At 44.2% G+C, this 27,083-nt stretch overlaps 1 long non-coding RNA gene across 2 annotated transcripts; it reads left to right on the top strand.

Annotated features, from left to right (window-relative positions):
* The first annotated feature begins 395 nt into the window (after nucleotides 1-395).
* LOC123619909 (uncharacterized) lies at nucleotides 396-26,473 on the top strand. Of its 2 annotated transcripts, XR_012508686.1 has the most exons (4): nucleotides 396-828; nucleotides 3,385-3,478; nucleotides 21,808-22,165; nucleotides 23,403-26,473. It is a non-coding gene; the product is annotated as an uncharacterized LOC123619909 (long non-coding RNA). The 2 variants fall into 2 exon arrangements; XR_012508685.1 differs by lacking the exon at nucleotides 21,808-22,165 and having other exon boundaries at nucleotides 468-828; nucleotides 23,403-26,471.
* Nucleotides 26,474-27,083: the final 610 nt, after the last annotated feature.

Here is a 27,083-nt window from a genome sequence, read left to right as displayed (position 1 = left end):
TGTGCCAACTTAAAAAATGAGAGTGGCAAACAAAAGTAAGAATTTTGTGTAGTTTCTCTAAATATTCTGGATAATATTTTCCACCCAGATTTTGAAACCTTAGTCTAATATAACTTTGAACTGGTCCCTGAGAAACAAGAGTGCTTCTTAAACTGGGCCCACTTTAAAAGAATTGAATTGTTCAAACATCAATAGTAGCTAAAAAACTGATGCTGCGCTTTCTGAGGACAGGAGAGCATGGGTGCCTGCTACCCCGGGCGCTGGCACTTTTCAGACCTTTCCTTTCGAGAAATCGAGCTGCGGATAGTGTGTGTACAGTTCAGCAAAGCAGGGCACGGAAGCACAACCAACATGTTCAAAAGCTGAAGATGAACGTTGGTTTGCGACTTGGGGTTGAAAGACACTTTAATTTTTTTTTTTCTTGGAGCACAGAAAGGTTTATTGCAGGGCTGAGCAAGGAGGACAGGTGCTCATGCCCAAGAAAACCCCGACACTTTAATTTTTAAGTCGGTTTCCGAATTTCAGGCCAAATGCTGCTCTCAGTGCACTGCAGGAGTGCACGCCAGGTCCCAGTGGCCGGGAGAGCTAGGGGAGGCTAGTGGCCGGAAGGGGGCGGAGAGGCGTCAGTGGCCTCGAAAAGAGTTAGGGGCATCAGACCTGAGTGGATTCAGAGGACTTGTGCTTCACCATCCTGCTCTGAGAGGCTTTGAATTAGGTTTCTGGAGAGTTTCCCCTTCCCTGAGACCCAGCTTTGAGTTTAACTCCTGGGACCAATGTACTCCGGGACTGTGCCGCGAGCGCCTGAAAAGGACCCCCTAGGCGGAGTAGGTAAGGCATTCTCTTGAGGTGGATCCCTCTAATCCATAAACAAATGATGGACTTCCAGACCTGGCTGAGCCCCGGGGTCCCCTAGGGTGGAGTTACTGGCGGAGCGCGGCTTTTAAATACGTGCCCCTCTCTGATTTAGGAATTGGAAACCCCTGTTGGACTCTGGAGTTGGCATTCCTAAGGTAGGAGAGGAGCAGGGGTGGTCCGAGCCGCAGAAGCAGGGCTGAGGACGAGCTCAGAGTAAGGGGCGCGGGCGCCACCTCCCACCGCGAGGTGAAGGCGGCCCGGACCTTGCCCCGAACCCCACCCCTAGACGGCCGCCCTGACTTAACTCGGCTGAAGGCGCCGCCAAAGTTAGAGAGCTGCCGCCCACTCTTGCCTTTTGGCGTCACCTCAGGATGATCGCGAAGTACCTCTGTTTTCATCTGCGCTGGGGACCAAGAGCCTCTGGCTTCTGGGACACATTCCCTGGAGTCCCCCTCTAGCTCTACTCATCACCTCTGAGCCAGAGGACTGGAGAGTCTGCCCTGGAAAATCTGGGTATCCTTGCTGCTAGCTGGTAGTTTGGGAACTTGAGCTTGCACGGGAAATGCCTGGAGGGCCTGTGAAAACACAGATTGCTGGTCCCCTCCCCCAGAGTTTATGATTCAATCGATATGGGATGGGACCCAATAAGTTGCCTTTCTAACAAGTTTCCAGATGTTGCTATTGCGTCAGTCAGGGGGCCACACTTTGAGAACCATAGATTTAGTCTGCTTTTTCTCAGCTTGTCTTTGGAGAAGACTGTCAGGAGGGAAAATATTTAAAGTGGAAAACCTATTGTAGGACCTTGGGCATATGGCATAAAATGATAAGACGTCTAGGCTCATGGTGGGGATAGGGTGGGGTCTCTGAAGATGGGTCATTCCTACCTCCTTGGGAAAGAAGTTGGTGGCCTCAGGATGAGGGGAAGGAGGCAGGGGAACTAAGCCAGACAGCCTTTCAGTGGGGAGTTTGGCCTCAAGAGGACAGGGAAGTGCTCAGAGCACCCCTAGAAGGTTCTAGAGTTCCAGGGTTCTAGCTGGGAAAGAAGTCCAGAGAGTATGAGTCAATCCACCCAGAGTAGGACACACTAGAATAACAGCAGATAAGCACTGGTTCACCTTTTGGCCTTGAAACTGTTCCCTAATTTTGCCAGAATCCTTAAGCATAAAGGGCCCGAGATGTGTGTGGTGTTGGTACAGGGGGGTAGTCCCTAGAGGAAGAGGTCCTGCCTGGGGCCCGGGGCTGTGAGGTCCAGGCCTCCTCTCAGGCGTTGTGTTCTCCCTCCTGTGTAGGGCCACGTTAGTACATTGTGACTTTGTCAGTCCTTGGGCACTTTTGTCATATTTTTAGGAACCCCTTCCTCCATGAAAAAATGCTAAAGATTGTATTTTACAGTGAGGTCAGTATAAAGATGAATGTAACTCAGGTTGGAATCATTATCATATATTCATTATTCTTATATTTATTTTTTCCTTTTGAATGTAAAAGAGATTAAAATTAAAATATTTTGTGGGCTCCTGAAATCATCATGAGCCCGAGGCTCTGTGCCTACTGTGACAAATGGATAAACCAGTGCTGCTTCTGGCGCACCTGGGAGGCTGGGGCTGCTAGGGGCGCCTTTTCCCCGCTGCAGCCCCTCGGCCTCTTTAGGAAACCTGGGGAGAGACTTGGGACCAGAATATTTATCCGTGCATCACAGCCTCACTGCAGAGTCCCTCCACCCGGCTTTACGTCCAAGGTGTGACCCTAAAGCTGGGTGGGAAATCCAGACAGATTAGGTTACCAGCATCATTTTTTATCTTAACATCTGGCCTGCCTCACATTTTTTCCTTACTTGAGTATCAGATTAAGTGAAACCCAATTTTTAAAAAGCTATGCAAACCAAGCAAATGCATCTTTGGGCTGCCAGTTGGTGTCCACTATTATACAACATTTAATTTCTTATTATCTTTTTAGAGTTGCTTTATGCATGTTCAAGCAAACATTAGGGTTGGTATTTTCTACACTGTCCTGAACCTTGATTTTTTCATTTTCCATGACAGCTTCCTCATTCTTTCTTTCCCAAACATCTGTATAGCATTCTGTTTTGAGAATATATCAGTATAATTTATTTAACCTGTCACCCACTGAGGGCATTTATGTTGTTCCTCTTCATTGCGATCATAAACAATGCAGCAGTGAACAACCCTGGACACATGACAGTTACCTTCGTACCAGTGTAACCAAGGACAGATTCCCAAAAGTGGAGTTGCTAGGTCAAGGAATGTGGATTTGTGCTCCTAACAGATATTGTCAAATTGCCCTCCACAGAAGTTGTGCTAATTGTTGCTCCCACCAGCAATGCTTGAAGGTGGCTGTTTCCTCACAGCCTTGCAATGAAACGCATTATAACCTTTTTTTTTTTTTTTGCCAGTCTGATAGGTGAAAAAAAAATCAGTCTACTTTTCATTTTTCTTTTATTATGGAGGTTGAACATCTTTTCATACGCCTAAGGAATTTTAACTTTTATCTCCTCTTGAATTGTCTTTCCAGAAACATTTGAAGGTGGGGCCCTCTTGGCTCTGAAGAGGTTTGAGGTCCAGGGGCCGGGGCTAGAGGAAGAGCTGGGACCTGGCTTTTAATGGAGGTAAGAGTTTCTTGAACCCCTGCGGGAGAGCTCATCAAAACTGTGGGAACTGGAGACAATCAGAAATACCGGTTCAAGGCTCTGGTGTCATCAACAGACACTTTTTTTCCTTTACGTGAAATAGTCAATATTCTTTAGTGCAAAACACAGAAGATAAATATACAAATATAATTTTAATGTGTCTTCATCCAACAGATATCCTGACTAATTATAGTCAATTAGATTGTACATATGTTAAGACAGCAGTTAATTTATGGATTCTGTATGTTTTGAAATTCAGCTGTCCCAAGTTGATATTTGATCAACCTGTTTCTGTATTTTACCTACAAACATGTGGGGTCTCTATCACAAAAACAGCTCAAGCATTAACATATGCCAGCCAATCACTTCACATGATTTGAGCAAATAACTTGGGGGGAACATGGGGATAGACAGCCTGGTGGCAGTTTCACAGGAGGAAAAGCAGTTACGGTCTGGTTAAGAATGTAAATAACAATGATACATAGGAGAAAACAGGGAAGCAAGTGTGCGGCAAGTGTGCCGCCTGTCTGGTTTGGATCTGCTCTGATGTTTGTTTTCACTGGTGGAGATCTGATAACTTGTTTGTGAAGATAAATGTCATATGATAAGCCACCGTGTATTCTCCCTGAATAATCAGAAGTCACATGATGGCAACGTGATTGTTTTACTCCAAACCAGACAGCGATACAAATCTGTGTTAAACCTGATACTAACCCTCCTTAAAATTTTTAATTTCTTATTCATTTCAGGGCTTGAGTGTATTAAGATTATAACATAGTTTTATATCAGATAACACCCTCATCTGTCTCTCTCTCTCTCTCTCTGCCTCTCTTCTCTTCTAAGAAAGACATGATAATAAAAAACTATTCCAGCAGGAGGAGCCGGTTTAGAAACAAATGGATTCCATGGCAACTCCTGACTCCACATGACTTCTAATAACCAGCATTTCGGGTGGAAATTGTCTATGTGCTATTCTGTCCAACGCTGGGGCTTTATGTGGGGTTTTCCCTGCTTTACATCTCAGAAACGGAGTCTTAACCTCCAGTTTCATGAATAAGCAGCAGCAGCAGCAGCAGCAATATGTCACCACCTGTAACCATAATGTGGCCAGTGATTTGTCAAGTGTTTCTGGTTCCAATTTTCAGACTAGCTGACAGAGATGAACACTGAATGAGAAGTGTCCGGAGCTGGTATCGCATAGTGCAGAAAATCTGAGAGGTGTGTTCCACTGCAGGTTGACAGAGAAAGTCAGATGTTCTCATTCAGCTCAATAGAATGGATGCCTCAGGCCCCTGACAGCAGGTCATGAACGCTGGCCGGTGAGTCACAGACCACCGCCCTTGAAGACGAAGACTGAACAGGGACAAAAGTAGCCAGAGCTCCCCCTTCCTCATTAAATAAAACCAAAACGGCTTGAGCTTGTCCTAGAGCCGGGTGACCTGCTCATCCTGATGAGTATGGGCACCACTGTCATGGTAACGAAAAAAGAAACTTGTAGCAGGATGGGTTTGTAATACCTTGTATCTAAGTATTTTATAGTTTTTACTGGGATCCAGGAAAAAAAATTGTGTCACAAAAGGGTCAAGTGACTGCTCTTAGAAACACTGCAAGTCACTGATGGAGTCAGTTAAAGGTGAGGAGGGGCTGAGTTTGTGTTCCTGAACTTGGTTCTTGAGCTTCTGGGTTCAGCTGGGGAGGTTGTGCCCTACTCGGGCAGGTCAAGACTGAAATTCAGCCATGACTCAGTCCTATGTTCTGCTCAGGGAGGGCATCTTTTTTCTAATTTGCACAAAGGTGCTAAGTGGTGTAGCTCTCACTGGGCCAACACTACCCTCCTTGTTGATTCTAGGCTGTGTAACACACATCAGGAAATGTTTATTATGACCTCATGGGAATGATCATGTTTCAGTGGTTAACCCTGGTTGCCAGTGAATTTTTTTCTTGGATTTTATGGGGGTTTTTTTTCACTGTTAGTTTTGAGAGTTCTTTATGTATTCTATGTATATAAACTCTTTATTGGATATGTGACTTGCAAGTATTGTCTCCTCAGATTGTCTTTTCAACCCCTTTCTAGGGTCCTTCATATAGCAAAAACTTTAGATTTTGATGATGCCCGATGTTTCCATTTTTCCTGTCTAATACTTATTTTCAAAAAGCCATAGAACAACATCATCTCCAAGGAAATGCCTCAATGTCAAAACCACACCTCTGGGAAGCTGTTTCATAATTGCAACAGAGGGATGGATGGCAATTCCAGTTCCATAGATATTTAATAAGCATCTGTTGAGTACCAGCCACTGCTCTGTGTACTTGGGAATTTTCAGGGAACAAAACAGCAAAGATCCCCACCCATGTGGCAGTTCCATTCAGATGGGGGAGACAGACAATGAACATGATAAAAGTTAATTACATAGTAGGTAAGAGGGTTGTAAGTGCTGTGGGAAAACAAAAATGAGCCAAGAGTCCAGGGAGCCAGAGGGGGGGCTTGGTTTGCAAGATGGAGTGGGAGTGTCAAGGTGGCTTTGCTGAGAAGGTGCAACCTGAGCTGACTTGAAGGGGATGGGGTTGGTCAAGTGATGTCTGGAGGGAGGGGGCTGCCAGAGCAAAGACCCAAAGAGGGGTTCACACCCAGGGTGCTCACTGAATAGCAGGTAGATTGGTGTCTGGAGTAGAACAGAGCTGGGATGGGGAAAACAGAGGGAAAGAGGAGAGAGGGGCAGATCGCTGGGGTGTGGAGGCCACTGTGAGGACGTTTCTCTGAGTGAAGGGAGGCGCTGGTGTGGGGTGTTGAGCAGAGGGCTGCAACCCTCTGACTGCTGTCAGCAGGGTCACTCTGGCTGCTGTGTTGCGAATAGTTTGAAGGAGGCAAGAACAGAAGCAGGGAGATGGGTGGGAGGCTATACAAGGATCCAGGAGAGAGATGACGGTGGCTTTGATGAGATGCTAGCACTGGAGATCATGAGAAGTGGTTGGATTTTGTACATATTTGAAGGGATATCCAACAGGGCTTTCTGATGAACTGGATGTGGGAAAAGGAGGGAGAAGGAAGACTTTAAGGTTAAAGTTAGAACATGGGATAAAAGTGACTCAGAGTGTAGGATGAGACTAGAAAGTTAGTAAGAGAGAAAGGAAAAAAAAAAAGATGGAAAAAGTCAACAAAAAAGTGAGTCCAGCCTTCGTGGGGGACAATTCAACAGCTTTTATAGAAATGTAAAATGTGTATATGCTTTGTTCCAAAAATCTCCTTTTTAGGAATTTATCCCTCAGGGATACTTGCATGTGTGCACGGTTATATGTAAAAGGATTTCACTACAGAACTGTTTGGAATAGTGAAAAGCAGAAGCAACCTAAATACCCACAAGTAGGGGAGTAGCGCATATACTACAGCACATCCAGAATACAGATCACCACGCCGCATTAACTGAGCGGCATGTATCTACTGTAGGCTCTGCAAGGTACATTGGTCAACAAAAAAGAGCAAGTAGCAGAATGATATATGAAGTGGGTGAAGACAACTCTCTCTATATGCACACTTACACATCCACATCGATGTAAATATGTAGCAGTAATCCTGGAATCATACACAGGAAACTCTTGAAAGGAGCGAGGAGTGGGTTTACCCTCTTTATATGTTTAAATAATCATTTAATACTGTTCTAATTAAACACATTTTAAAAGGTTGAATTATATCCAGAGATTTTTTTTTTAAGTAGTGTGGAGGGATTTTTTTTCCTAGCTAATAAATTAGATTCTTTATTACCTTCCCTAGGGGTCCCAGGAGGTCCAGCCCGCACTCTGGGAAGCACTCCCCACCCCGCGGTTAGGGAGTGAGTCTGGGTTAGCTGGGGCAGCTGGGGCCACTCTATTCAGAAAGGCTCCGGAAGAACCAGCTGGGGCTCCTTTGTGAATGATAAACCCCAACAGAATTATTTTGTCACTTTCTGCCTTACGTTTGGGGCAGCATACAGTGGCTGACAGAGACAGGACTTGAAATCCAAAGAGCTGGGCTCCGGTCTCTGCTGCCACACCCCTTGGTGTCTCTGAGCTTCTGTTTCCTTATCTGTAAAATCAAGCACAACCACTACTGTCAAATGAGAGCTATTGCTGGAAGCGCTCGCATGTGGAAGGTCACCAGCCTGTCAGGGGTCTGAAGGCAGCGATGTGGGTCCTTTTTTACCGCAAGCCAGGGGTTGCTATGTTGTAGGGACTCCGGAAATAGATTTCAGATAGATGCATTTGGTACAATTCCATGAGGTGTTTTGCAGATGAATTGGACTAAATGTTTTGTGAAATTACGTGGGGTTGCTTTCATTGTAAGTTTGCGTGAGAATGTCATTTCTGGATCCTTTTAGGTTTTTTCTTTCCTTTCTTTAAATTTCACTTTCCTCTCCATCCGCTGTGACATTGGTTTGCAAGGGCTCTCAAGGACAGAATGCCAGCAGTATAAGTTTGCCACCTATAGGTGGACACTTTCATTACAGGTGTCGGCCTGTGACCTAGATAGTGGTCTAAAACAAAAACAAAAACAGAGAACTGCCATGCACACAGCACCCCCATGACTTCCACTCCAACTGTCCTCTCCTCGTTTGCTTTCAGTGTTCCCGTAAGGATCACTAGCAGTGATTTTTGTGCTTGCAAACCAGTGTCACTTTTGCTTTACCAAAATTTGTCTTAAACGTTATATTGTTATAGATATTTTTCCTAGTTGATCAAAGTAGTTTGGATTTTATAACATAAATATTGTATTTCTTCAGAGCATTAAAAACAAAAAAACAGATTTAGATGACTCTGTGCCCCTGCTTGTAAAATATGTGAAGGCATGGACCTGTACAGGCATGAACCATCATACCTTCACTTGAATAAAGCTGGGCAGTGAGGAAGGAACCCAGGCCTTTTATGATGTCTGAGCTCTACTCGATCATGGCCTGATCTACGAGCATCTATTTCCACAGCTATGAATGATGTGATTGGACTAGACTTTTTGTGCAGCTCCTTCCAGCTTTAATAAGGTAAGTTATGAATAGTGCTGTCTAACACTTATTAAGGCCTTAGTACCTGTCAGGCCCCGGGCTAAGCCCTATCTCATTTGACTTGCTTGACAAAACTATTTAATAAGTACCACTATTGTAATAAGAAAACAGACTTAGAAAGATTAAGTAACTTGCCCCAAATTGCAAGGAAGTAAGTGCCACATGGATGACCTGAGCCCACCATGCCTTTATCTACTGGAATATATTTCCAATTAAGTGTTTTTGTATAGTCCCTTTGGAAGTCTACCCTTATATTCCAATGATGCTACCACCAGTATTTTTGGAGAGCTGTTTTAGGAATAACAAACTGGTCTAAATTGTTGGGTTAATATGAATCAAACAAGAAAGTTGGCCTTTGGCTACAAAGTTGTGTGGCTACCTCCAAAATAACTGAGTTCTTGAATCAACTGGTTTTTGATCCATCTACGTCCAACACACCTAGAGCATCTCATTGTCCATACAGGACGGAGACAAAAGATGCAGCATGTGCTGTGTGGTAGAGATGTGGGAACTACTGAGAGCCATCGGCCAGACCAAGGCATTTGTGAAGGAGGCACAGGTTGTGGGCAAGACAAGGCACAGGGTGTGGGGAAGGAGGCAGAGCTGGGAAGGTGGAGGCAGGCTTGATCAGACAGGAAGGCTTGTCTCTGGAACCAGCGAGAAGGAATGTTGAAGTGTTCGGGGCCCAGGGAAGGAGGGCCTTGGGTGCCATGGAAGGCAATAGAACATTCTCTTCAACTAAAGAGGAACTTAGTGTGGGGGTCTCGGAAGGACCTGCCTGGGTCCTTGTCTCATCTTTGCCCAGCAGGCTCCCCAAGTGATGTTATTTACCCCAAGGTGTCAGCCGTCACCCTAGTCCCATGGCAATGAGACCCCCAGGTACTTTCCAGATTTCATCTACATTGCCCTATGCTGACACGCCTACCCAGCAGGTGCTTACTTTAGGGGTCTCAGATTCAGCATGTGCCCATGAACTTATCTGTCTCATTTTAGTTCATAATCCCAACATGCTTAAAGCCCACAGGGTCAATCCCTAAAAGACATAATCAGATCTCCCCTCTTCCTCCTTTCCCAGATCCCGCTGGTCCCTGAGTCCTGTCCTAGGTATATCTTCCCTCGGTAGAGCACTCAGGCTTTGGGGTCAGACTTGTGTTCAAATCCTGACTCCATCATTATTAGCTGTAAGGCCTTGGCCAAGACACATGAGCTAACTGAGCCTCATTTTCACCATCTGTAAGACGGGTAATGGGATAATGTATGTAACAGAACCTTGCTTGGGGGCCGGTGCGATACTGTGTAATATATGGCAGCGTGCATCTTTGATAGTCAGTAAAGGTCCATTGGATTGAAGGTGTCTGAACAATCTCATAGTAGCTGCGTGCTGCTTATTTTCTATTTGCCCCTCCCTCTAGAGATCTGTCCTCTGCCCTTTTTACCCTGCTCTCTGCCCCCAACACTGAACCTCTTCAGAGTGTCCCAGAGGGAAGCCGGGCTGCCTTCAGCTTCTGACTGAGTTCAGTCAGTGGGCTGCCACTGGAGAGTGGGAGAGGGAGAGGTGGACTATGTGTTGCTTTGTCCTCTTCCCGCCACCACTGGGTGGTGGTCATGTTCTTCTAGGCTCTGTTTTGGTGGACAGCCTGTCTCTTACAGCTGCAGCTCTTTCTCCCTTTGCCCTCTTAGACCGGGGGTCGTGAGGGCTTCTTCCTCTTGCCAGTCTCTAGGTGCTCCTTCATCCTTTTGTGGCATCCAAAACCCTGTTCCATTCTGCCCAGTCCCTTCATTAAACTCTCCTCACTTCAACCCTGTCAGTGTGCCATCTGTTTTCATTAGAGTCCGCCAGGACAGGGTGCACATGGAGTTTTGGAAAAAGCAATCTGACAGTGGCCCTCAAGATGGGTAGAAAGATGGGATCCATCTGAGAGAAGGTGTAGAAGAGGGATTGGGCTGGAAGAGACAGTGCAGGGAGGGTGGGAAGGAGTACAGTTGGAAACACTCTCTTTTGCTGTGCGGAGTGCCTACCTCTGCCGCTGGCCACACTGTTGGGAAGACATGTGTGTTCACTGTCGGCTCTGAAAGCCAAATCCTGCTTTTAGATGACTGTCTGGGGAATTGAAAGATAAATCTGAGAAACTGAGCATCTGATGAGCAACCATAGCGCCATCGAGGCCCTAATCCTGTTTTGCCTGCTCGAGCCCTGTCTCAGGTCTGGTTGCAGTTGACGCTGAATTTAATTAGAACTATAGAAGTCTTTATTTCTCTCCCAGCAAGATCAAATGCATACCCTCCATACTCCAAGAGTACTTCACAGACACTCCAATTTAGGACTGACCATATTGACTTTGAGGGCAGGGACACACCATCTGGGTTCAGCCTCAGTTCCCTAGCGCCCAGCCCAGAGCCTGTGTACCCTACCCCTGCTCTGAGGAAGCCCCATTGGTTGGGTACCTAGGTTGAGGGGCTGGCTGGTGTCAGTGTGGACAAGAGTGAAGGGCCATGACTTCCAAGCTGTGGCAAAGCCCTGTGTCCATGGGAGTTGGGAGCAGAAATAGCTTTGAAATGAGTGGTTTGTGGGAGGGGAAGGGGAGCCCTAGGAGGAAGCTTGGAGCCAGGCACACACCCTTGTCGCAGCGCTCACAGAAGGAGAGCAAGCCTGGCCTTCTTACCCAAGCTGCCTCTACGAGTTATAGTCCTTTGCAGAATTCTGATGTGCAGTGGTACACAGTAAATGTATGTGGCAAATAAAGGACACCATCCACTGTTCATGCTGCTGAATTGCCCAAGGAAATGTTCCCTGAGAGAGATATTGGAATATTTTATTTGGCAAAAAGAGACATACTGTTTTGAGTTTTGTTTTCTCGTCTCTTGTAGAGATTGTTAGGGATGATTGACAACATACACCTTCACGGGGGCAGGATCTGTGATGGGTTCGTGGTTGAATTGCCACGGGACCCAGGGTATAGTAAAAGCTCACAAAATACTTGTGACTTGGCTTGATCGAGGCAGCCTGGAGAATTTGGCAACCCTGTCTGTGCCTAAAACTGTCTGAATCTCACCAAGATGCCATCCTATGGTGGTTGATTCTCCTATCACAAATATGAGATTTGCTTTAATTGGTTTTTTTTTTTTTTGGAAGGGGCGATAATTAGGTTTATACATACATATTTTTTAATGGAGGTACTGGGGACTGAACCCAGGACCTCGTGCATGCTAATCACACTTTCTACCACTGAGCTATATACCTTCCTGCTGCTTAGATTTGCTTTAAATGAGACTTTCCTAACTGAAGCATACTTTCCACTCTGTTTCCTGTCCTCTGGCTTCACTTTACTTTATCCTCCCCTCTTCCTTTGTGGCAGAAGCAGAACTTGCCCTGGACAGTGTGCAAGCAGAGTGGGAGCCCTGGGGCAGGCCCTGACGCCTTGCCTCCGTGTCCAGTGTGGACTCTCTCCCCTGTCTTTTCCCTGGCTCTCACCCACCGCATTTCAGGACTGGGAAATGCATTGTAGAGACTGCCCTCATCGATTCCTGGATTAAAAAGGATGGCCTGAGAATGCCGTGATAATCACAAGAGGAGAGCGAGACCCTGCCCCAAGTCGACTCTTTCCTTTTTGTTTTTCATGTTTTGATCTTATGAGCCTTGACTGGACTCCATTGAAAACAATGGCAGTGTCTTCAAAGGGGAGTATCAAGCCCTCTGAATGGACTAATTCTGCTCCAGATTCCCGCCATCCATCCGCCCTTGACAGGCTCCGGGAGAAGTCAACAGGTGGTTGTCCAAATATAAATGAAAAGGCTTAACTCTCAAAACATCACTGTCTGAGGGGATTTTTAGAGGACTTTACTCTGTGGTTTTGGCAGTGACTGTGGGCTTCTTTGCCAGCATACAGAGAAATTTGACCTGTGTCACTCAGGAGCTAGAGATTTTCATCACTACTGTCTCTGCATTGCACCTACCCACCCCTTCTTTTCCCCCACAAACCAGCAAATTCAAAACTAAGAAGTGAAGAGAGATAGAGGCTGAGGAAACAAAGGAAAGGGAGGGCTTGGTGAGTCTGTATGTTATTCCCTTATTAAAGTCACATTCATATGTGTCAAAAACAGAGGGTATTCTGATGTGTGGGTGGAGTGGGAGGACAGGTAATTTGCAAGCAGACTTCTCTCAACACAGTTTGCTCTGTGCTGACGAAACTGGGACAAATTATTAGCGTTATCTAGAGGAACAACATATATTTAAGTTACTGCCAGCTTCTCAAGTGGGGATTGAGAAATAAAGCAATAGGCGGGCAGTGGAGGGAAGGACCATAGGGTATAATCTTTCGAGTTTATCTGTAATTTTCTTTGGTACTTTACCTCTTAGGCAGCCAACCACCAGAGACAGGCCATGTGATCCTACAGGAAAATACTGACTTGGGCAAAACCCTTTTTCCAAAGCAGATTCTGTATGTCTCAAAGTAGCAGCAAGTCTGTCAGTAGAATATACCTTATAGAAACTTTACTGAGAATTTAGGGATTCAATTCAGAATCTAACTTTACATGCTTCATCTTCCTGAGCAAATAATTCACTTGATACTAGTTTAGAAGAATAACCTGTCTTCACTTTCCATTTTGGTAAGCCATCCTGGGTGTTTAGTAATTCCAAATAGCTGCTTAAAAGGGATGACTATAACACTTTGGTCTAATCTAGAGGCACAAAGATTTGATTGTATAAATAAAAGAATATATACATCAGAGCTCAGCTTACATATATGACATTGATTAAGTTATATGAATCAAATAAAAATCCCCAGGTAAACAGCAGTGACAAAGGTGAACACTCACATTAATAGCAGGCCAGCATGGAGTCCTTCGTCTTCCTTCTTGTCCAGGGGAGGGAAAGCCTGGACCCCTCAGTCCCAAAATATCAGGTTGGGTCAGTAGGCGGAACACCTGCCCTTAGGAGCTGCCATCTGAAAGGTTCCTTACAGACAAGTCCCTGTGCCACTTAACTTGGAGTTTTCTAAGATCCCTGAGGCTCCTCCTCCGAGCCCTCTCCTCCAATATGGCCCAAGGGAACACACACCCTGTTTTAGCCTGATGCCAATTTCAGATGGGCTCCTGACAGCTGACCTTTGTAGAACAGGCACCCCTGGTAGCCTGGGTGACTCCACTGTGTTCCCAAACACCAGGATGCCATCTCAGCTTGCTGTGGTGGAGCCTCAGCATTCGCTGGATCATGGAAGATGCTCAGGTCCTTTCTTTTCTGTTGGATGAAAGGGTCAGGCTTGGACCCCAAGGAGGCACACAGACTCCTCAAGTGAGTGCAGAGAGAGCATTATTTAGAAACGACTTTATCTTTTTCCTCCCCATATGTACCATCCTTGATCTATCACCAAAATATAGAGAAGTTGCCACAGAAACTGAGCAAAAGGCATTTATAAACCTTGTGGGTGTAGGAAGAGTTTGTTCCTCAGTCCTTGCGATGGGACGGCAGATTAGCACTTGACGACCCTGATGGTCATGCACTTTTGAAATAAATAAATGTCTCCTAATGAGCTTCTAAATTAGAGAGGAGAGGAGGCCCAGCTAACCTCCGCATGCTAATGGCATCAGAAACACGGTAAAGCTACTCAGCACTAATCTTGACAGCTTATGAATGCCAGAAAATGTTGTAAAGTGAAGAATAAAATCTATCGAACAAATCCACAGTGGCCCTTCCACTAGCTAATTAGTTCTGTGGGTTCTAAGAGAACTAATTTTCTCCATCAGAAATGAAGAAAGATGACTGACCTCAGGCGAAAGGAGAAATAGTATCATCAAGTTGTTAATGTCTAATTAAAACTCTGTGAAAAGCAGCTATAGCAAAAACTCAATATTGGCACTCAGGCTCAAGAAAAGAAGAGAGTGACTTTTCACACAGCTGAGCGGACACTGATCTTGGGAGGGCAAACCCCTGTTCCAACAGGCTGCCAATGTGTAAGACTTCCAAACTCCTCTTTGGGAATTGGTTTCAAAATTAATTACTCCAGAACCATAGTCTCATTTTGTTTTTGACGAAAGCTGGTTTTACCTAGACTGATTGTGTTAATTTCTGGTCATTTCCCAAAATCAGATTTTCTCTCAGAGAAAAAATGTTTGCCACCACTGGAGAAATGTACCTCGGGCTCTGAAGGGAGTCCTGAAAGGGAGTTTCAAAAACTTGTGGGATGTAACTGAATTGTTGAACTGACTGTGAAAGCACAGTCTACTGAGATGATGACTTTGAAGGAAATAATAGTCATTCAGGGATTTGCTGAAAGTCAGACTGCTTTGCAATCATTACTTGTAAATTTGAGTATTTATATAACCAAATTTATGAAAGTCATTTTTAACCAAAAGAAAATTGTTGAAGTTTGTACAATTCCTTTTGAGATATAAGAGGAAAAGCCAGATCTTTTCTCTTCCCCTTTAAAATACACTGGCATGTTAAGAAGTCTGTTTTTGAGTTCTTGTGTTTATGAAAAAAAGCCTTATGTCACCTGCCAAGTCTGTAAGTACTGGCTAAGAAGAGTTCTTTTCCCATTCTTATTTTTCATCTTTCTACTTCTCTGTCTTCCACAACCTCTGGCAATCTTTGACCTCTAAATTTTAGGGATTTTAACTGGTTTTGTTTATCTTGAAATTCTTTTCTTAATGATGGTTCTGAAGCAGCCCAAGATGGGGCCCATTTAGGGCAAACAGAGGTAACAAACCCTAAGAGGAATTAAGGAAAGTGTGAAGTCGGAGGAGATTCTATTAATTCTATTTTAAAGATCTTTTCTGGTAAAATTTCTCAGTTACCTACTTGTTATAGTCATATGAAAGCACAGGTCGCCAGAGCTTCGAGATCACTCTTCTCCCTCCCGTCCCAGACACCACTGTCCTGTCTCTGAAGGTCACATTGACATCTCTGGAACCACTGGAAAATTTTCAAAGCCCCAAAGTTTTCCAAAGTGCTGACTTAGAGAACTGGATTGCTTGGTGTGCATTTGTAGAACTTTTCCACAGGTTTCCTATTCATGTGGTGAAGCAATCAATAGGGACGGAGGGATGGTATACAGCTCTTATCCTTGCCTCATTATGAAACGACTACCTCAGCTACACTCAGGTCCAGCACACCTGGGACCTCACAAGGTATTTGGGGGGAGGAGGAGAGGTGGGGTGTGAGGGTGGGTGGTGGTGGTTTCTTGGAAATAAAGAGCATTCATCTCTCAAGGCTTTTACACTGAGTAGCCAATCCTCAAGGTTGCTGTGCTTGGGTGGACAACGTGCCTGGGTTGGATGCTTTGGAGTCAGAGGTTCAAATCCTGCCCTCACCATATGTGGGTTGCATGTCCTTGAGAGACTGACTTAGCTTCTCTTGAGGTCTTTGCGGAATGAGGAGGAATGCCAGCCTCACAGAGTTGCTGACAGGACTTGAAACAGAAGGAAAGTAACATGTGTGAGCACTTGCTTTTATACCCTCACACCACCCTCACACTGAATCCCTAAAACAACTCTGAAAGCCGGTGTCATCATTTCATCTTCAGCTAGGAAACGAGATTCAGTTAAGCCACAGAAGTAGTAAGTAAGTAAGTAAATAAGTAAGTAAGTAGTGGAGACGTAGTTCACGGCCAGGACTGTCTGACTCTAAGTCCTGTGTCTTTTCTGCTACCCCGAGGTACTCAGTAAATGTTAATTTCTCTTTAAGAAGATATCTCAAAGCTCGAGGGAACGGCAGGGCAATGCGGGAGCAGGAGGGAGGCTGGGGGATGGAGACAGACTCAGTAATGGTCTGTGGAATGGCACTGGTGCTTTGTGCGGACGTGCTGGCAGAGGAAAGATGTGTTTTCAAACCCATGTCCTTAATACCAGCCAAGGTCAACCCGAGAACAATTTGCAGTGGAAAATTACACCCGGCAAATTCTGCAGCCTGATCCTAATTAGGAGCTAACCTCTCTTATTAGGTGAACTTTTTCTTTATTCCTCCGCTGGGGAGAATGGACTGTAATTTGTTAATGAAATAGCATGCTAATGTATGTCATCTTATAATTTGTGGATGATCAAGAGAAAATGTTCTTTCCTCACAAAAATAGGGCTTTTATTTCCCACTTTTCTTCTTTATTCCTTCCACATCTTTGGTCCTTTAAACATGTTCCTGTGGATTCATAATGAACAAGTGGAAGAGTGAGACCATCTACTTCTTCCAGAAACTTCTTTCACACCCACCCATTTGTTCAGCCTCCTGGCTTTGCTGTTTCAATTCAACCATTGTTTCTTCAGTTCCCAGAGGACCCTGAATAGTCTCTGAAGAGGAGGTTACAGCTTCAAAGATACTCTCTACCAAATGAGATCAAGGCAGATGCATAAGTAGACAAGTGAGAGAGAGTGAGGGTAAAGATACCCCAGACAGTGCGGGCATCTAACCCAGGCCAGATGCCACTGCTGGGCCCCCATTTGTAGCCCTGGGCTCTTTTATCTCATGGGGCCTCTAAGCGGGAATGAGAAATAGTTACAGAATTGCTGGATGCCCTTGTTTCTCCTGTCATGAGGCTGCTTAGATTCCAGGCATCGCCTCCTCCTTGGAGGTGGGCGGGATGACAGTGCCTCTCCTGACAGAGTTCCACTGACAGTACGTACTCAGAGGGCAGTTCAGATCATGAACAGTTCACTGAGCATCTATGTGCCAGACCTTGTGGCAGGCTTGGGAGTAAAAGATGAAGACCATGTGGTCCCTACCCTGGAGGGAGTTATTCTTAAGGGCCAGACAGACCCACAGACATTTTCAGCATCATGGGCAGGTTCAGCAATGGAAGGAGGAACAAGGGAGGGGAGGGGAGAGTGAGGGATGGTGTAACCGAGCAGGACCCTATGGGGCCTTCCTGGGACAGACCCCTCCCCAATCCTCTGATGAAGCTCCTCTCTGAAGTACCGAGATAGGAGTATCTCATGCATATTTCCTGAGTTTCTCAGATGCTAAAAACCACCACCAAATGGAAGGAATTAACTCCTTGATGATCATAAGCACGTAGCCCCCCAGGCCTTCTGGAGCCTAAGGATTGAGCACCATCAACCAATCTGAGAATTGTGCACAGCTGACCACACACCCTGGGATGCCCCTCCCTCACTTGACCTTTAAAAATGCTCAGCTGAAACCCTTCAGGGAGTTCAGGGTTTTTTTTTTTTTTTTTTTTTTTTTTTGAGGGGCATGAGCCACTAGTTCTCCTTTCTCGGCGCAGGAACAAACCTTTCTCTGCTCCAAACTCTGACATTTCGGTATTTTTTGTCCTTACTGTGAGCCAGCACACAAACTTGCATTCAGTAACAATTTTGATGAAACCAGCTAAGGAGGCTGTGCCCATGGCAGGTTGACCTTGTCCAGGGCTAGCGCCTTGCCTGGGTCCCAGCAGCTGCCAGAACTCACTTTGCTCCAGGGAACTGGGGATGGGGGAATGGGGAGATTCTTTTTGACAGGTGCCGGCTGGCCGGTGCCTTGCCACGAGGCTGTTTGGGGCCAAGAACCGCCCAGAGCTACGGTCCACATTCGGCCCACATTTGGTGTCACCTGGGGTGAGTTGTTCCAGCTCACGCAGGCTGGGAATTTTCTCCACTCCATCTGGGCTCATTCCTTTGTGGGAAGTGAGCCACTCTGGGTCCATTCCCTTTCAAGAGCTGGGCCCATCTCTTTGGAGGCCTCCATCTGGGGTGCAGTGAAATCTAGACTATACCTCCTCTGATTTTCTGTCTGTGCGACTGTAGCTTATTTGTTGCTTGTGTTTTTGCGTGTTCATTCTGGGGTGAGCCACTCTGGCTTTTTTGCAGGATGGGAAAATTCTACCCACTCCACCTGGGCTCTTTCCTTTCTGGAAAGTGAGCCATCCTGGATGCTTTGGGAGCCACTCTGGGGCCATTCTCTTTTGGGAGCCAGTCCACCCTGGAGGCCTCTGCCTGGAAGTGGAAGTGGAGTTTTTGGGCCACACCTCATCTGATCCTTTGTGGGAACATGTTTGTTTGTATGTGTATCGGTACTTGCACGGGCTGGTTTGAGACGGCTTTGGCAACGGGGCTCACACGTGATGACACCAAGGCGTCCTTCCCTTCGGCTTCACCTGAGGCAGAGCATTGTTTGGAATTTTCCCTTTGGGACTTGCCTTGGTCTTTCATTCGGCTTCATCTCTGGGGCGTTGGTTGGGGTTTTCCTATTTTGGACTGAGGGAGCACTGGTTGGGAATCTCCTTTTTGGGGCTAGGGAACTGTGACCCTGAGAGACCATTCTGAATTGTTTGCTTGATGTTTGATGACATTGGCCAAAAATAAGTATGGATGATTAGAGCTCTGTTCCATCTTACTGTCCCCCCAGGGTGTAGTTTGCAAAACTGGGAGAACTTTAGCTATGCTCTCATAAATGAAAATAATCTCATACTACAACAAAAATGATCTCTTTTTTATTATAATACTATGTGGGCTCGGTACTCCCTGAGATCTGGAGAAAATGGCCCCTAATGGCTCTACTATTAGATCAAAGAGGGCCTTTTGCAGTTTAGCTTTTATCTTGCGCGCGCGAGCGTGTGTGTGTGTGTACCTGAGTCCAAATCCTGTTCTCTTTTCCTGGTTTTGCTGAAAGTGAGAGGTGTAAATGTGAATGAAATATATATTTGTCTATTACTGTTACTTCTTTAAACTGAAGTGGATATTTGGGAACTGGAGAAAAAAATCTCTGAAAATAGCCAAGATAGTTGGGTTTTTGTATAAGCAGATACAGGGGAAATTTGCATTTCTCTTCCTGTGCCTTTGAGATGTAAATGATCTAGCTGGGCTCTCAAGGAAAAAAAAAATTTTTTTTAAACTCAAGCAGAAAAACTGAGATCTCTGGCTCTGTCTTTACTTTAAAAAATTAACTTGTAAATGAGCTCTATTTAATTGACTTAAAAGTAAGTGCTTACAAATCAAATATTTCTCTAAGTTAAAAAAAGCTAGACAGAACAAATTTCAGGCTTACGTATGTGATCTAGGAAATACTCAATATTGAATTGATATCTGATATTAAAGCTAGTTTAAGCTTATTGGTACAATCAATGCAGTCATCTCTTATTGTACCTAGGTATATTGAAGGTCAGTAAGTTCATGTAATTTCTGTTGCAGGTTTGTTAGCAGAAAAAAAAATAATTAGCTTGGTATGATATTCTTATGGGTGAATTGAGTGCAGATGAGATGAGCTTTTGGGTAATCTCTTTGGCAGTGATTATGTTTTGGGAATGTATACCGAAAGGGGATCTCGCCAGATATTTTGTGACTTGAATTTTAGAGTTGTGCTGGATTGGGTTAAATGATGGAAGTTTACTGAATAGTTGAATAGTTAGGTCATTCTCAAACAAGATACTGAAACATTCACTAGAAGTTAAGAGCTGAGGATTCTAATTTAAATATGTAATTAAGGCTAGTAGAAAGAAAGGGAGCATTTTTGACAAGTACAGTTTTCTTTTAAACCATACAGCTGATTTGGGCAAGATATTTAAAACGTCTGTAGCTCTGACTTCATGGAACTGCTGTAAAGGGGATTGATTACATGGGATTGAGTGAACTGATGAATATAGTTATGGCTTTTTGGTTTGTCTAAAATATGACTGGCTTTTAATCTATTTTCTAATTGAGCTGATTACCAAATATTTGCCTCCCTATCAACATTGCCCCCGACATGTAGGGTATAATTTTCTAAAGGGTTGTCACAGGATATAAGTACTCATGATGTATAACAATGCTTGAAGTCTGTTGCTAAAAGCACATGTATGATGCCTGTGTAATAACTGGGGTATAAGTGATAAAAATGTATGGCCTATAAAGTGTTTTCCCCATTAACGTCCCTCTGAGCCTGTTCACGATATCTGATTAGTTTTCCCCCAACACGGATCACTAGGCAAATAAAAAAGAGACGTAGCACCAAGGGACGTGATCTGAACCTGAGGCAAGAGCCGCCACCACCTCAGTGTCAAAGGACAGGTATTTTGAACATCAGTGCTTTCTGTTAAAATATTGTAACCAAAAGGGGCAATGATAGGAAAATCTGCATATATTGAGACACGGGGAAGTCATCCTGGGTTATGCATGGTTTGACTTAAACTTTACTGACCAAAGTGGCCTGTTTTATGGGCTTTTGGACGTGCATTATATATCTGCTTTGGCCTTGAGGAGGGGAATGCATATGAAAGTCAAAACGGAGGCGCTGTGTTTCAGACGTCCAAAGTAAGACTAGGTGGCCATTGTGGACGTGATTTCAGACGCATTCCTATATTGTTGAGAACTCGAATTTTCTGAGCTCTGTCATTCTCAGGATGCCACCAGCCATTCTCAAAGCGGTGTCTCCTGGCAGATGGCAGCTGCAACCTTATGACCTCAAGGTCTCCTCTTCTATTAAATTTTTAGACAATAAAATTGCTTTAGATCAGGTGTTAGCAGATAAAAGGAGACCTGTGTGGTGGCCAATAGCTCGTATATATATGTTAACACCATATCAAGAATTAAAACCTATTCAGACAAAAGTAGACAACTGACTCTCTGGCTACAAGTCTCCCCCAGAGTGCCAGGTTCAGACTGGTTTTCAGGCTTATTCTCCGGAATTCCTCAGGGAATAAGATCTTAATCACATAAGACTTGGATCCAGGACTTGGAATTTGGGGATATTTCCAACTCCATGTCCATTCCCCAAATCAAGGTAGAACTATGCCCCATTTCCGTAGGAAGTAACCAGAGTGGTTGTCACCCCATTCCCTGAAGGACTTGGGGGAGGGGTGAAACAGGATTAGGGACTGAAACCAAGATCCTCTGCCAAGTATATGATTAACCTCCCTAACCAAAATATTCCCCTTGTACACACCTGTTCTCAGTATTGAGGGGTTTCAAGAAAAGGGGGGAATTATAACTGAGCAGGACCCTATGGGGCCTCCCTGGGACAGACCCCTCCCTATCTCTGCTGCAGCTTCTCTCTCAAGTACCCAGATAGAAGTATCTCATGCATATTTCCTGAGTTTCTCAGAAGCTAAAAACCACCACCAAATGGAAGGAATTAACTCCTTGATGAGCATGTAGCTTGTAGCATGTAGATCCTCGGATCTTCTGGAGCCTAAGGATTGATGACCATCAACCAATCTGAGAATTGTGCACAGCTGACCACATACCCTGGGATGCCCCTCCCTCTGCTGGCCTTTAAAAATGCTCAGCTGAAACCCCTTGGCGAGTTAGGGGCTTTTTTTGGGCATGAGCCACTGGTTCTCCTTACTCGGCCCTGCAATAAACCTTTCTCTGCTCCAGGTCCAACATTTTGGTATTTTTTGGCCTCACTGTGCATCGGGCACACGAACTTGCATTTGTTAACAGCAGGAGCTTCACCACCTCAAGGAGATGCCTCCAGGCTGAGCCCTGAGGATGAGTGACAGGTGTATAGCCACAAAGGCCTGCCAAGCATGGAGACCCACTGAGCCAAGATCTGGAGATGAGAGCTGCATGATGGAACTAAAAGCAATGAAGCAAAACGCAAGGCATCGGATTTGAGGCAAAAGGCCACAGGCGCCGAGACCTGGCAGAGGTCACTGAGGGTCTGTAAACCCAGAAGATGTGGGAAGGTTTGCGTTAGTTCCCGGGGCTGCCATAACAAAGTACCTGAAACTAGGTAGGTGGCTTAGAATAACAGAAACACATGATCCCACAGTTCTGGCAACAGAAGTCTGAAATCCAGGCGTCAGCAGGGCTATGCTCCCTCTGAACCCTGTAGGGGAAGGATCCGTCCTTGCCTCATCCAGCTTCCGGCTGTCCCCCATTTTCCTTGACTCCGAATATCTGCCTCTTTCTTCACAGGTGTCCCCTCTGTGTCCTTTCACATCCTCTTCACGTATGTCTGTCTCTGTGTTCAAATGTCCTTTTTCATAATGACATCAGTCCTAGTGGATTAGGACCCGCCCCAAGGCCCTAATGATAACTTGACCTCTGTAAAGACCCTTTTTCTGAACCCGGTCATGTTCGGAGGTACTAGGGGTTAGGACTTCATATCTTTTTTGGGGGCAGATACAATTCAAACCATATGGATGAAAGGTGAGAAATCACCTTGAGATTTCTTGAAGTAGAAAAAGCACAGAAATAAAACTCCTTCCCCAGAAAATCTTCAGTTTTCCTCCCCAAATAAAACACTGAATCTTCCCATGTTTTAATCATCCTTTAACAGAGACTCATCCCTCGGGAACACCCACTCGTGCTCATAGAGCTTCGTGGGGTTGAGGGCCTCAAGTACCAGCTGTGCCATTTCGCATACAGCAAACACGCCTGGGAACCCACGCCTGCTCTCAGGAGGGCCCCTTCCCAGGCAGGAAGGGGAAATTGCCCTCTTTCTCCCAAAGTTGTCCTTGACAGGAAATTAAGTTTTTTACCTTAACCCTCCATGGAAACCCTATCCCCTCAGATGAACAGCTAGTGAATCAATTTGTAAAGGAAACACCAAGGGCAGTCTTTCAGTTTGGTTTGCTTCGTTTGAAGCAGGTTATAATTTTGAGAGTTTTTTCCCTTTTATTAAACATTTTAAATCAATTATTTTCAATGGAAAAATACTTTAAGCACAAGGTTAAAAAAAATAGTGCAAAGCATTATACATTAAGTCTCTCTTTCCTTCCCCTCCTCAGAAGCCATCACTCACGAATTCCTCATATAGCCTTCCAGAATTATTCTGCAGAGAGCGCCAAGTTCTCCGCACTGCACGTTTGGTTGGGAACATGTTAAGTGAACAGCAGTCTGGGGCGGAGGCTGTAAAATATTCTCTCGTGGGGACTGTTAGACGTCAGGGACTTTTACTCCTGAGCCCACTGCCTGAAAAATACCTTTAGTTTCCTAAATTCTGTGCTTACTTGGTTCTCTTTCAGATCATCTTTCCCAGCACAGGAAGGCATTTGTCTGCCTAATGACCTGCAAGCAGGAAGGATACTCTGTAACCTCACTTTGCTCTGCTGACCTTCTCCGGAGACGCATCAACGAATCCCTTTAAGAGAAAACAGGACAATGGGCGTAGTGGACGCTGCAGAAGCCGTTAGTAAGTCCATTTCCTCTGTGAGTTTCATTGTCTGTATGAGACAATCCTTCAATCTATTATTTTAAATTTGTATTTGTGCCGCAGATACTTCTCAAGTGCTTCCTATATATGAGGCCATGTGCCCTGCAGGTGAGGGTTTAAGGTGAGCTAGTTAGTGTCCAGGAGAGAGGCTGATGCTCTGAGGGTCAGGAAAGGAGCACAGGCTCCCGGCGGAGGCAGCACCTGAGGATGTCTGGGGTGGCCTGCGGTGCTGACTTCCGTTGCCTCCTGTGTTCTGAAGCATCTGCACAGCTCAATGTTTGGTAAAATGCTGTGCTTAGTATGCCTTTCTTCAGTTGATGCAATGATGAGATGAAATACATGTATTCTGAGAGATATATAGATTGCTTCTGAAAATGATGGATAATGAATTTTTTAATGTGATCTTTTTTATTTCTTCTTGAAGAAATCTTGTGAGTTGTGGTGAGGTAGTAATTCAAGTTCTTTGAAATGTCTGACATCCCTTTAAATAGATCACCCATTCAATGTGCATTAGAACAGCCATTCAATGCAGCACCTCATGGGGTGTTACTATATTTGCATCTTGCATCAAAGCTGACTTTTCTCTGTTTAGATGTCTTATGGGGGGTGGGGTGGGGGGGGTAGGTTGCAGCTATAGCTAAAACTGGGAGGCAAGAGTCTGCAGGATTCTCCTTTCCAATCCACATGTGATAGGAAATATAGAGAAATGTAGTTAACACAAATAACCAAGCTTATCCAAGAAAGCAACACCATTTGACCAAATATGCTGCCAGGGAGGGATAATGTAATGTTAGCTTTAAAATCTGTAAATCAAAAATAGAAGAGAAACTTTTAAGACCTTTGTCACACCATGAAGCATGCAGGCATGCTTGCTAATTCATGATGACATTTTGCCCAGTCCCATTGTGCCAGGAGAGATGATGGCAGAGCACAGTCCCACTTCTCAGGAGGCTTACGACTTCATCTTAACTCCCGTGGTGTGGAAGAGTTAGAGCCCGCCTAACAGCTCCACCCACAGCCTCCGGACAGAGCCTGCCGAGTCCTGGTTCAGCGGCGAAAACACGGGGGCTCTGCTTCCTGACTCTCCTTCAGGTGATGCCTAGAGAATCCACCTGTGAGGTCATCTCCCACTGAGGCGCAAAAGAAGCATCTATTGGGAAATTGTGCGGTTAAATATAAGCTTAAAAGAGCAGAAAAGGAAAACGTGTGCTAACTAGTTTCATTTGTACATAATCAGGGACTCGTGAGATGTGGCTGCCTGTGTTCCATCAGCCCTGGCCAGAGATGCTTCCATGGCTGCCTTTATTCTTTCCTACAATTTCAACATCACCTACTTTCTGTGGAGAAATCCATGGGAGATTACATTTTGCCCTAAAAATATAAACCTGTGATACTAATCTAGGCAAATCATAAAATCATTGTGTCTAATTTCTTTTGATTCTTCAACTAAAATCCTTTTTAAAAGGAGGTGCTGAGGATTGAACCCAGGACCTTGCACGTGCTAAGCACGCACTCTGCCACCGAGCTATTATCCTCCCCTTCCTCCACTAAAACCTTAATCTGAATATTATGTAGCTATGTATATTTTTATGAAATTAATTATAATTCAGTAAGAAGTGGGGAAAATATTGTTGCAGTAATCATTTGTGGTAGCACATGTTGGGAACAAATATAAAAAGCCCATCAGCTTAAATGAATAAATAGTGTATTCATACAGTGTAATAAATTATGTCAACATAGATAAATCTCAAACAATATAGTCTGGAAACAAAGCATCTACACAAAGTCCAGAAAATGTTTTACTGTATTTGCTTTGGAAATCTCTTTTTTAAAAATTGTCTAAGTGCAGTAGTTTTCCAGTGGTTTTTAAAATTGAAGTATAGTTGATTTACCATGTTGTGTTGGTTTCAGGTGTATAGCAAAGTGATTCAATTATACACATACATATATATATTTACTTTTTTAGGTTCTTTTCCATTGTAGGTTATTATTACAAGATATTGGATATATTTCCCTTTGCTATACAGTAGGTCCTTGTTTAGTTTTATATACAGTAGTGTGTATATGTTAATCCCAAACTCCTGACTTATCTCTGCAGCCCCCTTTTTCCCTTTGGTAACTGTAGTTGTATTCTATGTCTGTGAGTCTATTTCTTTTTTTATAAATTAGTTCATTTGTATCTTTTTTTTCAGATTCCACATATAAATGGTATGGAAAATGTTATAATTCAATAAATTAGGCAGACTGCAGGGATATTTGTTATGTTTGTCTGCATTTTTTTTTTATATTGGGAATATTTCATAATGAAGAGTGAGCAAAATACAAATCTTTCATTCTGTTTCCTGTGAGCTCACAGGGTGGGGTTCAAGTACCTCAAAGCATGGGTGTGGGAGATGGGGGAGAGGGAAGGAGGCTTGACTTCTTGGTCACCAGTGTCACACTACTGGAGGTGTGGCTGTCACAAAGGGACCACCGTCCTACCAACCCATAACTTTTTAGTGTGTGGTAGCCGCAGAGTCTTGGGTTATGCTGGGGATGTTGAGTCACCCTTTCGCTCTAAGACCTGGCTCTGACCTGGTCAGGGGTATGGATTCTGGCAGGAAAAGGGGTAGTAGGGAAGGATGCAGGAACGGAAATTAGTTGCTCCACTCCTTTTTTTTCTTTTTTAATATCTGGAAACAATGATTTCTAGATCCAGCATTTGACAGGTTTTTGAAATATATTTTCAATGGATTAGACTGGTAAAATGGTCTGGTAAGTCTTCTATGTGGAATGTTTAATTTTGCCAGTGTTAAATATTCTGATTACGTGTGCACTGTCCTGAAGTTTCAATAAACATTTTGAATGTCATTTGGTTTTCTTATAATTCTTCTATTTGATCTAAGACATTTGACTTTTTAAAAATGACCTTTTCTATTTATGGTGAAGTACACATGTAAAATTTACCATCTTAACCATTTTTAAGTTTACAGTTCAGTGGTGTTAAGTACATTCATACTGTTACACAATTGTTACCACTGTCCATCTCCTAAATTTATTTTATTTTGTAAAACTGAAACTATACCTACTGGCTCCTTGTTCCCTCAGCCCCTGGCAACCACCATGTTACTTCTGTCTCTATGAATTTGACTACTCTAGGAACCTCATATAAGTGGAATCATACACTATTGTCTCTTTGTGACTATCTTATTTAACTTTGCATTATGTCCTCAAAGTTTATCCATGTTGCAACATATATCAGAATTTCTTCCTTTTGAATAATCAGGCTGCATAATACTCCATTGTATGTACATACCACGTGTTGCTTATCCATTCATCTGTTAATGGACACTTGGGTTGCTTACGTGTTTCAGCTACTGTGAATAATGCTGCTATGGACGTGGGTGTACAAATATTTCTTTGAGACTCTGCTTTAAATTCTTTTGCATATATACCCAGAAGTGAAATTGCTTGATCATATGGTAATTCAATTTTTAATTTTTTGAGAATCTGC

This window comes from Camelus bactrianus, chromosome 8, assembly GCF_048773025.1.
Source record: "Camelus bactrianus isolate YW-2024 breed Bactrian camel chromosome 8, ASM4877302v1, whole genome shotgun sequence".
Classification (NCBI taxonomy): Eukaryota; Metazoa; Chordata; class Mammalia; order Artiodactyla; family Camelidae; genus Camelus; species Camelus bactrianus.
This window is presented reverse-complemented; position numbering and strand designations above follow the sequence as displayed.